The sequence below is a fragment of the Leucoraja erinacea genome, chromosome 29 (assembly GCF_028641065.1).
Source record: "Leucoraja erinacea ecotype New England chromosome 29, Leri_hhj_1, whole genome shotgun sequence".
Classification (NCBI taxonomy): Eukaryota; Metazoa; Chordata; class Chondrichthyes; order Rajiformes; family Rajidae; genus Leucoraja; species Leucoraja erinaceus.
Window position 1 is genome coordinate 12,777,846 of NC_073405.1, and position 17,427 is coordinate 12,795,272.

General features: G+C 39.0%; 1 long non-coding RNA gene across 1 annotated transcript; it reads left to right on the top strand.

The window, feature by feature from the left end:
* The first annotated feature begins 13,572 nt into the window (after positions 1–13,572).
* LOC129711179 (uncharacterized) lies at positions 13,573–14,135 on the top strand. Its single transcript, XR_008725791.1, has 2 exons — positions 13,573–13,649; positions 13,978–14,135. It is a non-coding gene; the product is annotated as an uncharacterized LOC129711179 (long non-coding RNA).
* The last annotated feature ends 3,292 nt before the right edge of the window (positions 14,136–17,427 follow it).

Genomic DNA, 17,427 nt, shown 5'->3' on the forward strand with positions numbered 1-17,427 from the left:
TAAACATGGATTGGCCATGTGTGTTCCATGGCATATTCTGCTGCATTTCTTCTGTCAAAAACACCACAGATTTTGCTTCCAAAGTCTTTGGCCCCTTAAAAACAAATGCGGCCTTCTGCCAGAATATTTAAGATAATTATCACTTTGATACAAAAAAAAAGCAAAATTGTAGTTCAATACATTTTCTGCCCTAATGACTTCAGTCTTTAAATTTATCTGAATCAAAAATCTCCACCTTTCCAGAAACCACAGTACCATCTACAAGTACAGAGGCAACTACAATAGCTTCAAGCACAACATCAGTTCCCACATCAACGACAATAGAAACAACTACAGGCAGCACAAGTGCATCTACAACAGAAGCTACCACCACCTTCACGACCACACCACTTACAACCACTGGTGAGTCCGATATGCAAGAGAAATGCAAAATAAATATGTTCCTTGTACATCCAGTGAATAAGAATCATTACACTAGAACATGTAAACATGGATTGGCCATGTGTGTTCCATGGCATATTCTGCTGCATTTCTTCTGTCAAAAACACCACAGATTTTGCTTCCAAAGTCTTTGGCCCCTTAAAAACAAATGCGGCCTTCTGCCAGAATATTTAAGATAATTATCACTTTGATACAAAAAAAAGCAAAATTGTAGTTCAATACATTGTCTGCCCTCATGAATTCTGTCTTTAAATTTATCTGAATCAAAAATCTCCACCTTTCCAGAAACCACTGTACCATCCACAAGTACAGAGGCTACCACAACAGCTTCAAGCACCACATCAGTTCCCACATCAACGACAATAGAAACAACTACAGGCAGCACAAGTGCATCTACAACAGAAGCTACCACCACCTTCACGACCACACCACTTACAACCACTGGTGAGTCCGGTAGGCAAGAGTAATGCAAAATAAATATGTTCCTTGTACATCCAGTGAATAAGAATCATTACACTAGAACAAGTTCACGTGGGATTGGCCATGTGTGTTCCATGGCATATACTGTTGCATATCTTCTGTCAAAAACACCACAGATTTTGCTTTTTCCAAAGTCTTTGGCCCCTTAAAAACAAATGCGGCCTTCTGCCAGAATATTTAAGATAATTATCACTTTGATACAAAAAAAAAGCAAAATTGTAGTTCAATACATTTTCTGCCCTAATGACTTCAGTCTTTAAATTTATCTGAATCAAAAATCTCCACCTTTCCAGAAAGCACTGTACCAACTACAATTACAGAGGTAACTACAACAGCTTCAAGCACCACATCAGTTCCCACATCAACGACAATAGAAACAACTACAGCCAGCACAAGTGCATCTACAACAGAAGCTACCACCACCTTCACGACCACACCACCTACAACCACTGGTGAGTCCGGTAGGCAGAGTAATGCAAAATAAATATGTTCCTTGTACATCCAGTGAATAAGAATCATTACACTAGAACAAGTTCACGTGGGATTGGCCATTTGTGTTCCATGGCATATACTGTTGGCATATCTTCTGTCAAAAACACCACAGATTTTTTTTCCAAAGTCTTTGGCCCCTTAAAAACAAATGCGGCCTTCTGCCAGAATATTTAAGATAATTATCACTTTGATACAAAAAAAAGCAAAATTGTAGTTCAATACATTTTCTGCCCTAATGAATTCTGTCTTTAAATTTATCTGAATCAAAAATCTCCACCTTTCCAGAAACCACTGTACCATCCACAAGTACAGAGGCTACCACAACAGCTTCAAGCACCACATCAGTTCCCACATCAACGACAATAGAAACAACTACAGGCAGCACAAGTGCATCTACAACAGAAGCTACCACCACCTTCACGACCACACCACTTACAACCATTGGTGAGTCCGGTAGGCAAGAGTAATGCAAAATAAATATGTTCCTTGTACATCCAGTGAATAAGAATCATTACACTACAACAAGTTCACGTGGGATTGGCCATGTGTGTTCCATGGCATATACTGTTGCATATCTTCTTCTGTCAAAAAACACCACAGATTTTTTTTCCAAATTCTTTGGCCCCTTAAAAACAAATGCGGCCTTCTGCCAGAATATTTAAGATAATTATCACTTTGATACAAAAAAAAAGCAAAATTGTAGTTCAATACATTTTCTGCCCTAATGAATTCTGTCTTTAAATTTATCTGAATCAAAAATCTCCACCTTTTCAGAAACCACAGTACCATCTACAAGTACAGAGGCAACTACAACAGCTTCAAGCACCACATCAGTTCCCACTTCAACGACAATAGAAACAACTACAGGCAGCACAAGTGCATCTACAACAGAAGCTACCACCACCTTCACAACCACACCACTTACAACCACTGGTGAGTCCGGTATGCAAGAGTAATGCAAATAAATATGTTCCTTGTACATCCAGTGAATAAGAATCATTACTCTAGATCAAGTTCACGTGGGATTAGCCATTTGTGTTCCATGGCATATACTGTTGGCATATCTTCTGTCAAAAACACCACAGATTTTGTTTCCAAATTCTTTGGCCCCTTAAAAACAAATGCGGCCTTCTGCCAGAATATTTAGGATAATTATCACTTTGATACAAAAAAAAAGCAAAATTGTAGTTCAATACATTTTCACCCCTCATGAATTCTGTCTTTAAATTTGCTTGAATAAAAAATCTCCACCTTTCCAGAAACTACTGTACCATCTACAAGTACAGAGGTAACCACAACAGCTTCAAGCACCACATTAGTTCCCACATCAACGACAATAGGAACAACTACAGGCAGCACAAGTGCATCTACAACAGAAGCTACCACCACCTTCACGACCACACCACTTACAACCACTGGTGAGTCCGGTAGGCAAGAGTAATGCAAAATAAATATGTTCCTTGTACATCCAGTGAATAAGAATCATTACACTAGAACAAGTTCACGTGGGATTGGCCATGTGTGTTCCATGGCATATACTGCTGCATTTCTTCTGTCAAAAACACCACAGATTTTTTTTCCAAAGTCTTTGGCCCCTTAAAAACAAATGCGGCCTTCTGCCAGAATATTTAAGATAATTATCACTTTGATACAAAAAAAAAGCAAAATTGTAGTTCAATACATTTTCTGCCCTAATGACTTCAGTCTTTAAATTTATCTGAATCAAAAATCTCCACCTTTCCAGAAACCACAGTACCATCTACAAGTACAGAGGCAACTACAACAGCTTCAAGCACCACATCAGTTCCCACATCAACGACAATAGAAACAACTACAGGCAGCACAAGTGCATCTACAACAGAAGCTACCACCACCTTCACGACCACACCACTTACAACCACTGGTGAGTCCGGTAGGCAAGAGTAATGCAAAATAAATATGTTCCTTGTACATCCAGTGAATAAGAATCATTACACTAGAACAAGTTCACGTGGGATTGGCCATTTGTGTTCCATGGCATATACTGTTGGCATATCTTCTGTCAAAAACACCACAGATTTTGCTTCCAAAGTCTTTGGCCCCTTAAAAACAAATGCGGCCTTCTGCCAGAATATTTAGGATAATTATCACTTTGATACAAAAAAAAGCAAAATTGTAGTTCAATACATTTTCACCCCTCATGAATTCTGTCTTTAAATTTGCTTGAATAAAAAATCTCCACCTTTCCAGAAACTACTGTACCATCTACAAGTACAGAGGTAACCACAACAGCTTCAAGCACCACATCAGTTCCCACATCAACGACAATAGGAACAACTACAGGCAGCACAAGTGCATCTACAACAGAAGCTACCACCACCTTCACGACCACACCACTTACAACCACTGGTGAGTCCGGTAGGCAAGAGTAATGCAAAATAAATATGTTCCTTGTACATCCAGTGAATAAGAATCATTACACTAGAACAAGTTCACGTGGGATTGGCCATGTGTGTTCCATGGCATATACTGTTGGCATATCTTCTGTCAAAAACACCACAGATTTTTTTTCCAAATTCTTTGGCCCCTTAAAAACAAATGCGGCCTTCTGCCAGAATATTTAAGATAATTATCACTTTGATACAAAAAAAAAAGCAAAATTGTAGTTCAATACATTTTCTGCCCTAATGACTTCAGTCTTTAAATTTATCTGAATCAAAAATCTCCACCTATCCAGAAACCACTGTACCATCTACAAGTACAGAGGCTACCACAACAGCTTCAAGCACCACATCAGTTCCCACATCAACGACAATAGAAACAACTACAGGCAGCACAAGTGCATCTACAACAGAAGCTACCACCACCTTCACGACCACACCACTTACAACCACTGGTGAGTCCGGTAGGCAAGAGTAATGCAAAATAAATATGTTCCTTGTACATCCAGTGAATAAGAATCATTACACTAGAACAAGTTCACGTGGGATTGGCCATGTGTGTTCCATGGCATATACTGCTGCATTTCTTCTGTCAAAAACACCACAGATTTTGCTTCCAAAGTCTTTGGCCCCTTAAAAACAAATGCGGCCTTCTGCCAGAATATTTAAGATAATTATCACTTTGATACAAAAAAAAAGCAAAATTGTAGTTCAATACATTTTCTGCCCTAATGACTTCAGTCTTTAAATTTATCTGAATCAAAAATCTCCACCTATCCAGAAACCACTGTACCATCTACAAGTACAGAGGCAACTACAACAGCTTCAAGCACAACATCAGTTCCCACATCAACGACAATAGAAACAACTACAGGCAGCACAAGTGCATCTACAACAGAAGCTACCACCACCTTCACGACCACACCACTTACAACCACTGGTGAGTCCGATATGCAAGAGAAATGCAAAATAAATATGTTCCTTGTACATCCAGTGAATAAGAATCATTACACTAGAACAAGTAAACATGGATTGGCCATGTGTGTTCCATGGCATATTCTGCTGCATTTCTTCTGTCAAAAACACCACAGATTTTGCTTCCAAAGTCTTTGGCCCCTTAAAAACAAATGCGGCCTTCTGCCAGAATATTTAAGATAATTATCACTTTGATACAAAAAAAAAGCAAAATTGTAGTTCAATACATTTTCTGCCCTAATGACTTCAGTCTTTAAATTTATCTGAATCAAAAATCTCCACCTATCCAGAAACCACTGTACCATCTACAAGTACAGAGGCAACTACAACAGCTTCAAGCACAACATCAGTTCCCACATCCACGACAATAGAAACAACTACAGGCAGCACAAGTGCATCTACAACAGAAGCTACCACCACCTTCACGACCACACCACTTACAACCACTGGTGAGTCCGGTAGGCAAGAGTAATGCAAAATAAATATGTTCCTTGTACATCCAGTGAATAAGAATCATTACACTAGAACAAGTTCACGTGGGATTGGCCATGTGTGTTCCATGGCATATACTGTTGGCATATCTTCTGTCAAAAACACCACAGATTTTTTTTCCAAAGTCTTTGGCCCCTTAAAAACAAATGCGGCCTTCTGCCAGAATATTTAAGATAATTATCACTTTGATACAAAAAAAAAGCAAAATTGTAGTTCAATACATTTTCTGCCCTAATGACTTCAGTCTTTAAATTTATCTGAATCAAAAATCTCCACCTTTCCAGAAACCACTGTACCATCCACAAGTACAGAGGCTACCACAACAGCTTCAAGCACCACATCAGTTCCCACATCAACGACAATAGAAACAACTACAGGCAGCACAAGTGCATCTACAACAGAAGCTACCACCACCTTCACGACCACACCACTTACAACCACTGGTGAGTCCGGTAGGCAAGAGTAATGCAAAATAAATATGTTCCTTGTACATCCAGTGAATAAGAATCATTACACTAGAACAAGTTCACATGGATTGGCCATGTGTGTTCCATGGCATATTCTGCTGCATTTCTTCTGTCAAAAACACCACAGATTTTGCTTCCAAAGTCTTTGGCCCCTTAAAAACAAATGCGGTCTACTTTCCAGAATATTTAAGAAAATTATCACTTTGATTCAAAAAAAAGCAAAATTGTAGTTCAATACATTTTCTGCCCTAATGACTTCAGTCTTTAAATTTATCTGAATCAAAAATCTCCACCTTTCCAGAAACCACTGTACCATCTACAAGTACAGAGGCAACTACAACAGCTTCAAGCACCACATCAGTTCCCACATCAACGACAATAGAAACAACTACAGGCAGCACAAGTGCATCTACAACAGAAGCTACCACCACCTTCACGACCACACCACTTACAACCACTGGTGAGTCCGGTAGGCAAGAGTAATGCAAAATAAATATGTTCCTTGTACATCCAGTGAATAAGAATCATTACACTAGAACAAGTTCACGTGGGATTGGCCATGTGTGTTTCATAGCATATACTGTTGCATATCTTCTGTCAAAAACACCACAGATTTTGCTTCTAAAGCCTTTGGCCCCTTAAAAACAAATGCGCCCACTTCACAGAGTATTCAAGAAAATTACCACATTGATATAAAAAAAAGCAAAATTGTAGTTCAATACATTTTCTGCCCTAATGACTTCAGTCTTTAAATTTATCTGAATCAAAAATCTCCACCTTTCCAGAAAGCACTGTACCAACTACAATTACAGAGGTAACTACAACAGCTTCAAGCACCACATCAGTTCCCACATCAACGACAATAGAAACAACTACAGCCAGCACAAGTGCATCTACAACAGAAGCTACCACCACCTTCACGACCACACCACTTACAACCACTGGTGAGTCCGGTAGGCAAGAGTAATGCAAAATAAATATGTTCCTTGTACATCCAGTGAATAAGAATCATTACACTAGAACAAGTTCACATGGATTGGCCATGTGTGTTCCATGGCATATACTGCTGCATTTCTTCTGTCAAAAACACCACAGATTTTGCTTCCAAAGTCTTTGGCCCCTTAAAAACAAATGCGGCCTTCTGCCAGAATATTTAAGATAATTATCACTTTGATACAAAAAAAAAGCAAAATTGTAGTTCAATACATTTTCTGCCCTAATGACTTCAGTCTTTAAATTTTATCTGAATCAAAAATCTCCACCTTTCCAGAAACCACTGTACCATCTACAAGTACAGAGGCTACCACAACAGCTTCAAGCACCACATCAGTTCCCACATCAACGACAATAGAAACAACTACAGGCAGCACAAGTGCATCTACAACAGAAGCTACCACCACCTTCACGACCACACCACTTACAACCACTGGTGAGTCCGGTAGGCAAGAGTAATGCAAAATAAATATGTTCCTTGTACATCCAGTGAATAAGAATCATTACACTAGAACAAGTTCACGTGGGATTGGCCATGTGTGTTCCATGGCATATACTGTTGGCATATCTTCTGTCAAAAACACCACAGATTTTGCTTTCCAAATTCTTTGGCCCCTTAAAAACAAATGCGGCCTTCTGCCAGAATATTTAAGATAATTATCACTTTGATACAAAAAAAAAGCAAAATTGTAGTTCAATACATTTTCTGCCCTAATGACTTCAGTCTTTAAATTTATCTGAATCAAAAATCTCCACCTTTCCAGAAACCACTGTACCATCTACAAGTACAGAGGCAACTACAACAGCTTCAAGCACAACATCAGTTCCCACATCAACGACAATAGAAACAACTACAGGCAGCACAAGTGCATCTACAACAGAAGCTACCACCACCTTCACGACCACACCACTTACAACCACTGGTGAGTCCGGTAGGCAAGAGTAATGCAAAATAAATATGTTCCTTGTACATCCAGTGAATAAGAATCATTACACTAGAACAAGTTCACGTGGGATTGGCCATGTGTGTTTCATAGCATATACTGTTGCATATCTTCTGTCAAAAACACCACAGATTTTGCTTCTAAAGCCTTTGGCCCCTTAAAAACAAATGCGGCCTTCTGCCAGAATATTTAAGATAATTATCACTTTGATACAAAAAAAAAGCAAAATTGTAGTTCAATACATTTTCTGCCCTAATGACTTCAGTCTTTAAATTTATCTGAATCAAAAATCTCCACCTTTCCAGAAACCACTGTACCATCTACAAGTACAGAGGCAACTACAACAGCTTCAAGCACCACATCAGTTCCCACATCAACGACAATAGAAACAACTACAGGCAGCACAAGTGCATCTACAACAGAAGCTACCACCACCTTCACGACCACACCACTTACAACCACTGGTGAGTCCGGTAGGCAAGAGTAATGCAAAATAAATATGTTCCTTGTACATCCAGTGAATAAGAATCATTACACTAGAACAAGTTCACGTGGGATTGGCCATGTGTGTTCCATGGCATATTCTGCTGCATTTCTTCTGTCAAAAACACCACAGATTTTTTTTCCAAAGTCTTTGGCCCCGTAAAACAAATGCGGCCTTCTGCCAGAATATTTAAGATAATTATCACTTTGATACAAAAAAAAAAGCAAAATTGTAGTTCAATACATTTTCTGCCCTAATGACTTCAGTCTTTAAATTTATCTGAATCAAAAATCTCCACCTTTCCAGAAACCACAGTACCATCTACAAGTACAGAGGCAACTACAACAGCTTCAAGCACCACATCAGTTCCCACATCAACGACAATAGAAACAACTACAGGCAGCACAAGTGCATCTACAACAGAAGCTACCACCACCTTCACGACCACACCACTTACAACCACTGGTGAGTCCGATATGCAAGAGTAATGCAAAATAAATATGTTCCTTGTACATCCAGTGAATAAGAATCATTACACTAGAACAAGTTCACGTGGGATTGGCCATGTGTGTTCCATGGCATATACTGTTGGCATATCTTCTGTCAAAAACACCACAGATTTTGCTTCCAAAGTCTTTGGCCCCTTAAAAACAAATGCGGCCTACTTTCCAGAATATTTAAGAAAATTATCACTTTGATATTAAAAAAAGCAAAATTGTAGTTCAATACATTTTCTGCCCTAATGACTTCAGTCTTTAAATTTATCTGAATCAAAAATCTCCACCTTTCCAGAAACCACAGTACCATCTACAAGTACAGAGGCAACTACAACAGCTTCAAGCACAACATCAGTTCCCACATCAACGACAATAGAAACAACTACAGGCAGCACAAGTGCATCTACAACAGAAGCTACCACCACCTTCACGACCACACCACTTACAACCACTGGTGAGTCCGGTAGGCAAGAGTAATGCAAAATAAATATGTTCCTTGTACATCCAGTGAATAAGAATCATTACACTAGAACAAGTTCACGTGGGATTGGCCATGTGTGTTCCATGGCATATACTGTTGGCATATCTTCTGTCAAAAACACCACAGATTTTGTTTCCAAAGTCTTTGGCCCCTTAAAAACAAATGCGGCCTTCTTTCCAGAATATTTAAGAAAATTATCACTTTGATATAAAAAAAAAGCAAAATTGTAGTTCAATACATTTTCTGCCCTAATGACTTCAGTCTTTAAATTTATCTGAATCAAAAATCTCCACCTTTCCAGAAACCACTGTACCATCCACAAGTACAGAGGCAACTACAACAGCTTCAAGCACCACATCAGTTCCCACATCAACGACAATAGAAACAACTACAGGCAGCACAAGTGCATCTACAACAGAAGCTACCACCACCTTCACGACCACACCACTTACAACCACTGGTGAGTCCGGTAGGCAAGAGTAATGCAAAATAAATATGTTCCTTGTACATCCAGTGAATAAGAATCATTACACTAGAACAAGTTCACGTGGGATTGGCCATTTGTGTTCCATGGCATATACTGTTGGCATATCTTCTGTCAAAAACACCACAGATTTTGTTTCCAAATTCTTTGGCCCCTTAAAAACAAATGCGGCCTTCTGCCAGAATATTTAAGATAATTATCACTTTGATACAAAAAAAAAGCAAAATTGTAGTTCAATACATTTTCTGCCCTAATGACTTCAGTCTTTAAATTTATCTGAATCAAAAATCTCCACCTTTCCAGAAACCACAGTACCATCTACAAGTACAGAGGCAACTACAACAGCTTCAAGCACCACATCAGTTCCCACATCAACGACAATAGAAACAACTACAGGCAGCACAAGTGCATCTACAACAGAAGCTACCACCACCTTCACGACCACACCACTTACAACCACTGGTGAGTCCGGTAGGCAAGAGTAATGCAAAATAAATATGTTCCTTGTACATCCAGTGAATAAGAATCATTACACTAGAACAAGTTCACGTGGGATTGGCCATGTGTGTTCCATGGCATATAACTGTTGGCATATCTTCTGTCAAAAACACCACAGATTTTTTTTCCAAAGTCTTTGGCCCCTTAAAAACAAATGCAGCCTTCTGCCAGAATATTTAAGATAATTATCACTTTGATACAAAAAAAAAGCAAAATTGTAGTTCAATACATTTTCTGCCCTAATGACTTCAGTCTTTAAATTTATCTGAATCAAAAATCTCCACCTTTCCAGAAACCACAGTACCATCTACAAGTACAGAGGCAACTACAACAGCTTCAAGCACAACATCAGTTCCCACATCAACGACAATAGAAACAACTACAGGCAGCACAAGTGCATCTACAACAGAAGCTACCACCACCTTCACGACCACACCACTTACAACCACTGGTGAGTCCGGTAGGCAAGAGTAATGCAAAATAAATATGTTCCTTGTACATCCAGTGAATAAGAATCATTACACTAGAACAAGTTCACGTGGGATTGGCCATTTGTGTTCCATGGCATATACTGTTGGCATATCTTCTGTCAAAAACACCACAGATTCTGCTTCCAAAGTCTTTGGCCCCTTAAAAACAAATGCGGCCTTCTGCCAGAATATTTAAGTTAATTATCACTTTGATACAAAAAAAAAGCAAAATTGTAGTTTCAATACATTTTCTGCCCTCATGAATTCTATCTTTAAATTTATCTGAATCAAAAATCTCCACCTTTCCAGAAACCACTGTACCATCTACAAGTACAGAGGCAACTACAACAGCTTCAAGCACAACATCAGTTCCCACATCAACGACAATAGAAACAACTACAGGCAGCACAAGTGCATCTACAACAGAAGCTACCACCACCTTCACGACCTCACCACTTACAACCACTGGTGAGTCCGGTAGGCAAGAGTAATGCAAAATAAATATGTTCCTTGTACATCCAGTGAATAAGAATCATTACACTAGAACAAGTTCACGTGGGATTGGCCATGTGTGTTCCATGGCATATACTGTTGGCATATCTTCTGTCAAAAACACCACAGATTTTGTTTCCAAATTCTTTGGTCCCTTGAAACAAATGCGGTCTACTTTCCAGAATATTTAAGAAAATTATCATGTTGATACAAAAAAAAGCAAAATTGTAGTTCAATACCTTTTCATCCCTAATGACTTCAGTGTTTAAATTCTCCACCTTTCCAGAAACCACTGTACCATCTACAAGTACAGAGGCAACTACAACAGCTTCAAGCACCACATCAGTTCCCACATCAACGACAATAGAAACAACTACAGGCAGCACAAGTGCATCTACAACAGAAGCTACCACCACCTTCACGACCACACCACTTACAACCACTGGTGAGTCCGGTAGCTACAGTAATGGCAAAATAAATATGTTCCTTGTACATCCAGTGAATAAGAATCATTACACTAGAACAATGTTCACGTGGGATTGGCCATGTGTGTTCCATGGCATATACTGTTGGCATATCTTCTGTCAAAAACACCACAGATTTTGTTTCCAAATTCTTTGGCCCTTGAAAAACAAATGCGGCCTACTGCCAGAATATTTAAGATAATTATCATTTTGGTACAAAAAAAAGCAAAATTGTAGTTCAATACATTTTCTGCCTAAATGATTTCTGTCTTTAAATTTATCTGAATCAAAAATCTCCACCTTTCCAGAAACCACTGTACCAATCCACAAGTACAGAGGCTACCATATAGCTCCAAGCACACATCAGTTCCCACATCATACAATAGTCAAAAACTACAGTAGCACACAAGTGCATTTACAACAGAAGCTACCACCACCTTCACGACCACACCACTTACAACCACTGTGAGTTTGGTAGGCAAGAATAGTCAAAAACATTATGTTCCTTGTACATCCAGTGAATAAATGTCATTACACTAGAAACATTTTCACGTGGGATGTGGCCATTTTGTTTACATGGCAAGGAATATACTGTTGGCATAATTTCATTCAAAAAACCACACGTGTCGGACGTACAAATATTTGATGTCGGACTTACAAAAAAAAATGCGGCCTTCTGCCACAATTTTTTTAAATAGAGATTATTGAATAAATCTAAAAAGTACAGCCTTGCTTCAATACATTTGTCCTGCAGTTAATTGCTTTCTTTGGCTTTTTATAAAATTAAAAAATCACGTTTTTTTGTGACGGACGTACATGACCAAAGTACATATGATATTATAAGTAATAAATCATAACTTTAAAAAGTTTCACATTTTCTAATGTACGATCATGGATACATTGGTTATACTGTTTATCTACTAACAGAAGTGACCACACATAATTCACTTCATTTTCACTTACAAAAAACAAGTGAGTCCGAATCAGTACATGCAAGTGGCAATATATTGGCTGTCGTTGAATGCTTCCGTCGGAGCAGTCTGGTGACCTTGACACTACAGTCTAGTGTATCTGTAACTTACATATTTTGATAGTTCACATATTTTTACCTTTATAATGATACTAGACCAAAAAGACCCAGATTTTGTTTCCCAAAAGTACAGCGTTTGGCCCCTTAAAAACAAATGCGGCCTTCTGGGGGGGAGAGAGGGGGGGGGGGGAAGAGATAAAATCACTTTGATACAAAAAAAAAAAAAGTGGAAATTGTAGTTCAATAGATTGGAAGAGTGGGGAGGGAGGAGGAGAGGGATAGGGGGAGTGATGGAAAATCCAGAGAGGTAGGAGGAAGGGGGGGGGGAAAGGACAGAGGCTACCTACAACTCGCTTCAACACCACACAGGGTAGGGACATTGGGAGAGAGAGGGATGGGTGGGAGATCAGGGGACAGGTGAGGTGAAAACATAGAAATTAAGTGCTTAGTAGGCCATTCGGCCCTTCAGCCTGCACCACCATTCAATATGAGTCCGGTAGGCAAGAGTATCCAACAAATAATGTACCTGCTTGTACCATACAGTGATCCCTTTAGCACAAGGGCCACATCAATTCCATCTTAATATGGCCAATGAACTGGCCTCAACTACCTTCTGTGGGCAGAGAATTCCAAATTCACCACAGATTTGAGAAAAAAAAACTTTCTCATCTCCCTTGGAAACCCTGCTTTAAACTGTGACCCCCTTTTTCTGACTTCCCCAAATGGAACAATTTGATACAAAAAAAAAAAAACTTAAGAATTTTCAATACATTTTCTGCCCTAAGATCTGCCCTCAATCTTATTTTATCTAGCGAGTTAAAAAATCTCTATCACCACTTTCTTTCATCTGCAATACAAAGTCCTGACATCCCAGGAATTAGTCTGGTGAACCTTCTTTGTAACAGCTATGGCAAGAATGTCACCACAGCATTCACACCACATCACATCCCACATCACGACAATAGAACAACAACTACAGGCAGCACTAGTGCATCTACAACAGAAGCTACCACCACCTTCACAACCACACCACTTACAACCACTGGTGAGTCCGGAATGCAACAGTAATGCAAAATAAATATGTTCCTTGTACATCCAGTGAATAAGAATCATTACACTAGAACAAGTTCACGTGGGATTGGCCATTTGTGTTCCATGGCATATACTGTTGGCATATCTTCTGTCAAAAACACCACAGATTTTGTTTCCAAATTCTTTGGCCCCTTAAAAACAAATGCGGCCTTCTGCCAGAATATTTAGGATAATTATCACTTTGATACAAAAAAAAAGCAAAATTGTAGTTCAATACATTTTCTGCCCTCATGAATTCTGTCTTTAAATTTGCTCTGAATCAAAAATCTCCACCTTTCCAGAAACCACTGTACCATCCACAAGTACAGAGGCTACCACAACAGCTTCAAGCACCACATTAGTTCCCACATCAACGACAATAGGAACAACTACAGGCAGCACAAGTGCATCTACAACAGAAGCTACCACCACCTTCACGACCACACCACTTACAACCACTGGTGAGTCCGGTAGGCAAGAGTAATGCAAAATAAATATGTTCCTTGTACATCCAGTGAATAAGAATCATTACACTAGAACAAGTTCACGTGGGATTGGCCATGTGTGTTCCATGGCATATACTGTTGGCATATCTTCTGTCAAAAACACCACAGATTTTTTTTCCAAATTCTTTGGCCCCTTAAAAACAAATGCGGCCTTCTGCCAGAATATTTAAGATAATTATCACTTTGATACAAAAAAAAAGCAAAATTGTAGTTCAATACATTTTCTGCCCTCAATGAATTCTGTCTTTAAATTTATCTGAATCAAAAATCTCCACCTTTCCAGAAACCACAGTACCATCTACAAGTACAGAGGCAACTACAATAGCTTCAAGCACCACATCAGTTCCCACATCAACGACAATAGAAACAACTACAGGCAGCACAAGTGCATCTACAACAGAAGCTACCACCACCTTCACGACCACACCACTTACAACCACTGGTGAGTCCGGTATGCAAGAGTAATGCAAAATAAATATGTTCCTTGTACATCCAGTGAATAAGAATCATTACACTAGAACAAGTTCACGTGGGATTGGCCATGTGTGTTCCATGGCATATGCTGCTGCTTTTATTTTGTCCAAAACACCACAGATTTTTTTTCCAAAGTCTTTGGCGCCTTAAAAACAAATGCGGCCTTCTGCCAGAATATTTAAGATAATTATCACTTTGATACCAAAAAAAAGCAAAATTGTAGTTCAATACATTTTCTGCCCTAATGACTTCAGTCTTTAAATTTATCTGAATCAAAAATCTCCACCTTTCCAGAAACCACAGTACCATCTACAAGTACAGAGGCAACTACAACAGCTTCAAGCACCACATCAGTTCCCACATCAACGACAATAGAAACAACTACAGGCAGCACTAGTGCATCTACAACAGAAGCTACCACCACCTTCACAACCACACCACTTACAACCACTGGTGAGTCCGGTAGGCAAGAGTAATGCAAAATAAATATGTTCCTTGTACATCCAGTGAATAAGAATCATTACACTAGAACAAGTTCACGTGGGATTGGCCATTTGTGTTCCATGGCATATACTGTTGGCATATCTTCTGTCAAAAACACCACAGATTTTTTTTCCAAATTCTTTGGCCCCTTAAAAACAAATGCGGCCTTCTGCCAGAATATTTAAGATAATTATCACTTTGATACAAAAAAAAAAAGCAAAATTGTAGTTCAATACATTTTCTGCCCTCATGAATTCTGTCTTTAAATTTATCTGAATCAAAAATCTCCACCTTTCCAGAAACCACTGTACCATCCACAAGTACAGAGGCTACCACAACAGCTTCAAGCACCACATCAGTTCCCACATCAACGACAATAGAAACAACTACAGGCAGCACAAGTGCATCTACAACAGAAGCTACCACCACCTTCACGACCACACCACTTACAACCACTGGTGAGTCCGGTAGGCAAGAGTAATGCAAAATAAATATGTTCCTTGTACATCCAGTGAATAAGAATCATTACACTAGAACAAGTTCACGTGGGATTGGCCATGTGTGTTCCATGGCATATACTGTTGGCATATCTTCTGTCAAAAACACCACAGATTTTTTTTCCAAATTCTTTGGTCCCTTGAAAACAAATGCGGTCTACTTTCCAGAATATTTAAGAAAATTATCATGTTGATACAAAAAAAAGCAAAATTGTAGTTCAATACATTTTCTGCCCTAATGACTTCAGTCTTTAAATTTATCTGAATCAAAAATCTCCACCTTTCCAGAAACCACTGTACCATCTACAAGTACAGAGGCAACTACAACAGCTTCAAGCACCACATCAGTTCCCACATCAACGACAATAGAAACAACTACAGGCAGCACAAGTGCATCTACAACAGAAGCTACCACCACCTTCACGACCACACCACTTACAACCACTGGTGAGTCCGGTAGGCAAGAGTAATGCAAAATAAATATGTTCCTTGTACATCCAGTGAATAAGAATCATTACACTAGAACAAGTTCACGTGGGATTGGCCATGTGTGTTCCATGGCATATACTGTTGGCATATCTTCTGTCAAAAACACCACAGATTTTTTTTCCAAATTCTTTGGCCCCTTCAAAACAAATGCGATCTACTTTCCAGAATATTTAAGAAAATTATCATGTTGATATAAAAAAAAAAGCAAAATTGTAGTTCAATACATTTTCTGCCCTAATGACTTCAGTCTTTAAATTTATCTGAATCAAAAATCTCCACCTTTCCAGAAACCACTGTACCATCTACAAGTACAGAACCAACTACAACAGCTTCAAGCACAACATCAGTTCCCACATCCACGACAATAGAAACAACTACAGGCAGCACAAGTGCATCTACAACAGAAGCTACCACCACCTTCACGACCACACCACTTACAACCACTGGTGAGTCCGGTATGCAAGAGTAATGCAAAATAAATATGTTCCTTGTACATCTAGTGAATAAGAATCATTACACTACAACAAGTTCACGTGGGATTGGCCATGTGTGTTCCACGGCATATACTGTTGGCATATCTTCTGTCAAAAACACCACAGATTTTGCTTCTAAAGCCTTTGGCCCCTTAAAAACAAATGCGCCCACTTCACAGAGTATTCAAGAAAATTACCACATTGATATAAAAAAAAGCAAAATTGTAGTTCAATACATTTTCTGCCCTAATGACTTCAGTCTTTAAATTTATCTGAATCAAAAATCTCCACCTTTCCAGAAAGCACTGTACCAACTACAATTACAGAGGTAACTACAACAGCTTCAAGCACCACATCAGTTCCCACATCAACGACAATAGAAACAACTACAGCCAGCACAAGTGCATCTACAACAGAAGCTACCACCACCTTCACGACCACACCACTTACAACCACTGGTGAGTCCGGTAGGCAGAGTAATGCAAAATAAATATGTTCCTTGTACATCCAGTGAATAAGAATCATTACACTAGAACAAGTTCACATGGATTGGCCATGTGTGTTCCATGGCATATACTGTTGGCATATCTTCTGTCAAAAACACCACAGATTTTGCTTCCAAAGTCTTTGGCCCCTTAAAAACAAATGCGGTCTACTTTCCAGAATATTTAAGATAATTATCACTTTGATACAAAAAAAACGCAAAATTGTAGTTCAATACATTTTCTGCCCTAATGACTTCAGTCTTTAAATTTATCTGAATCAAAAATCTCCACCTATCCAGAAACCACTGTACCATCTACAAGTACAGAGGCTACCACAACACAGCT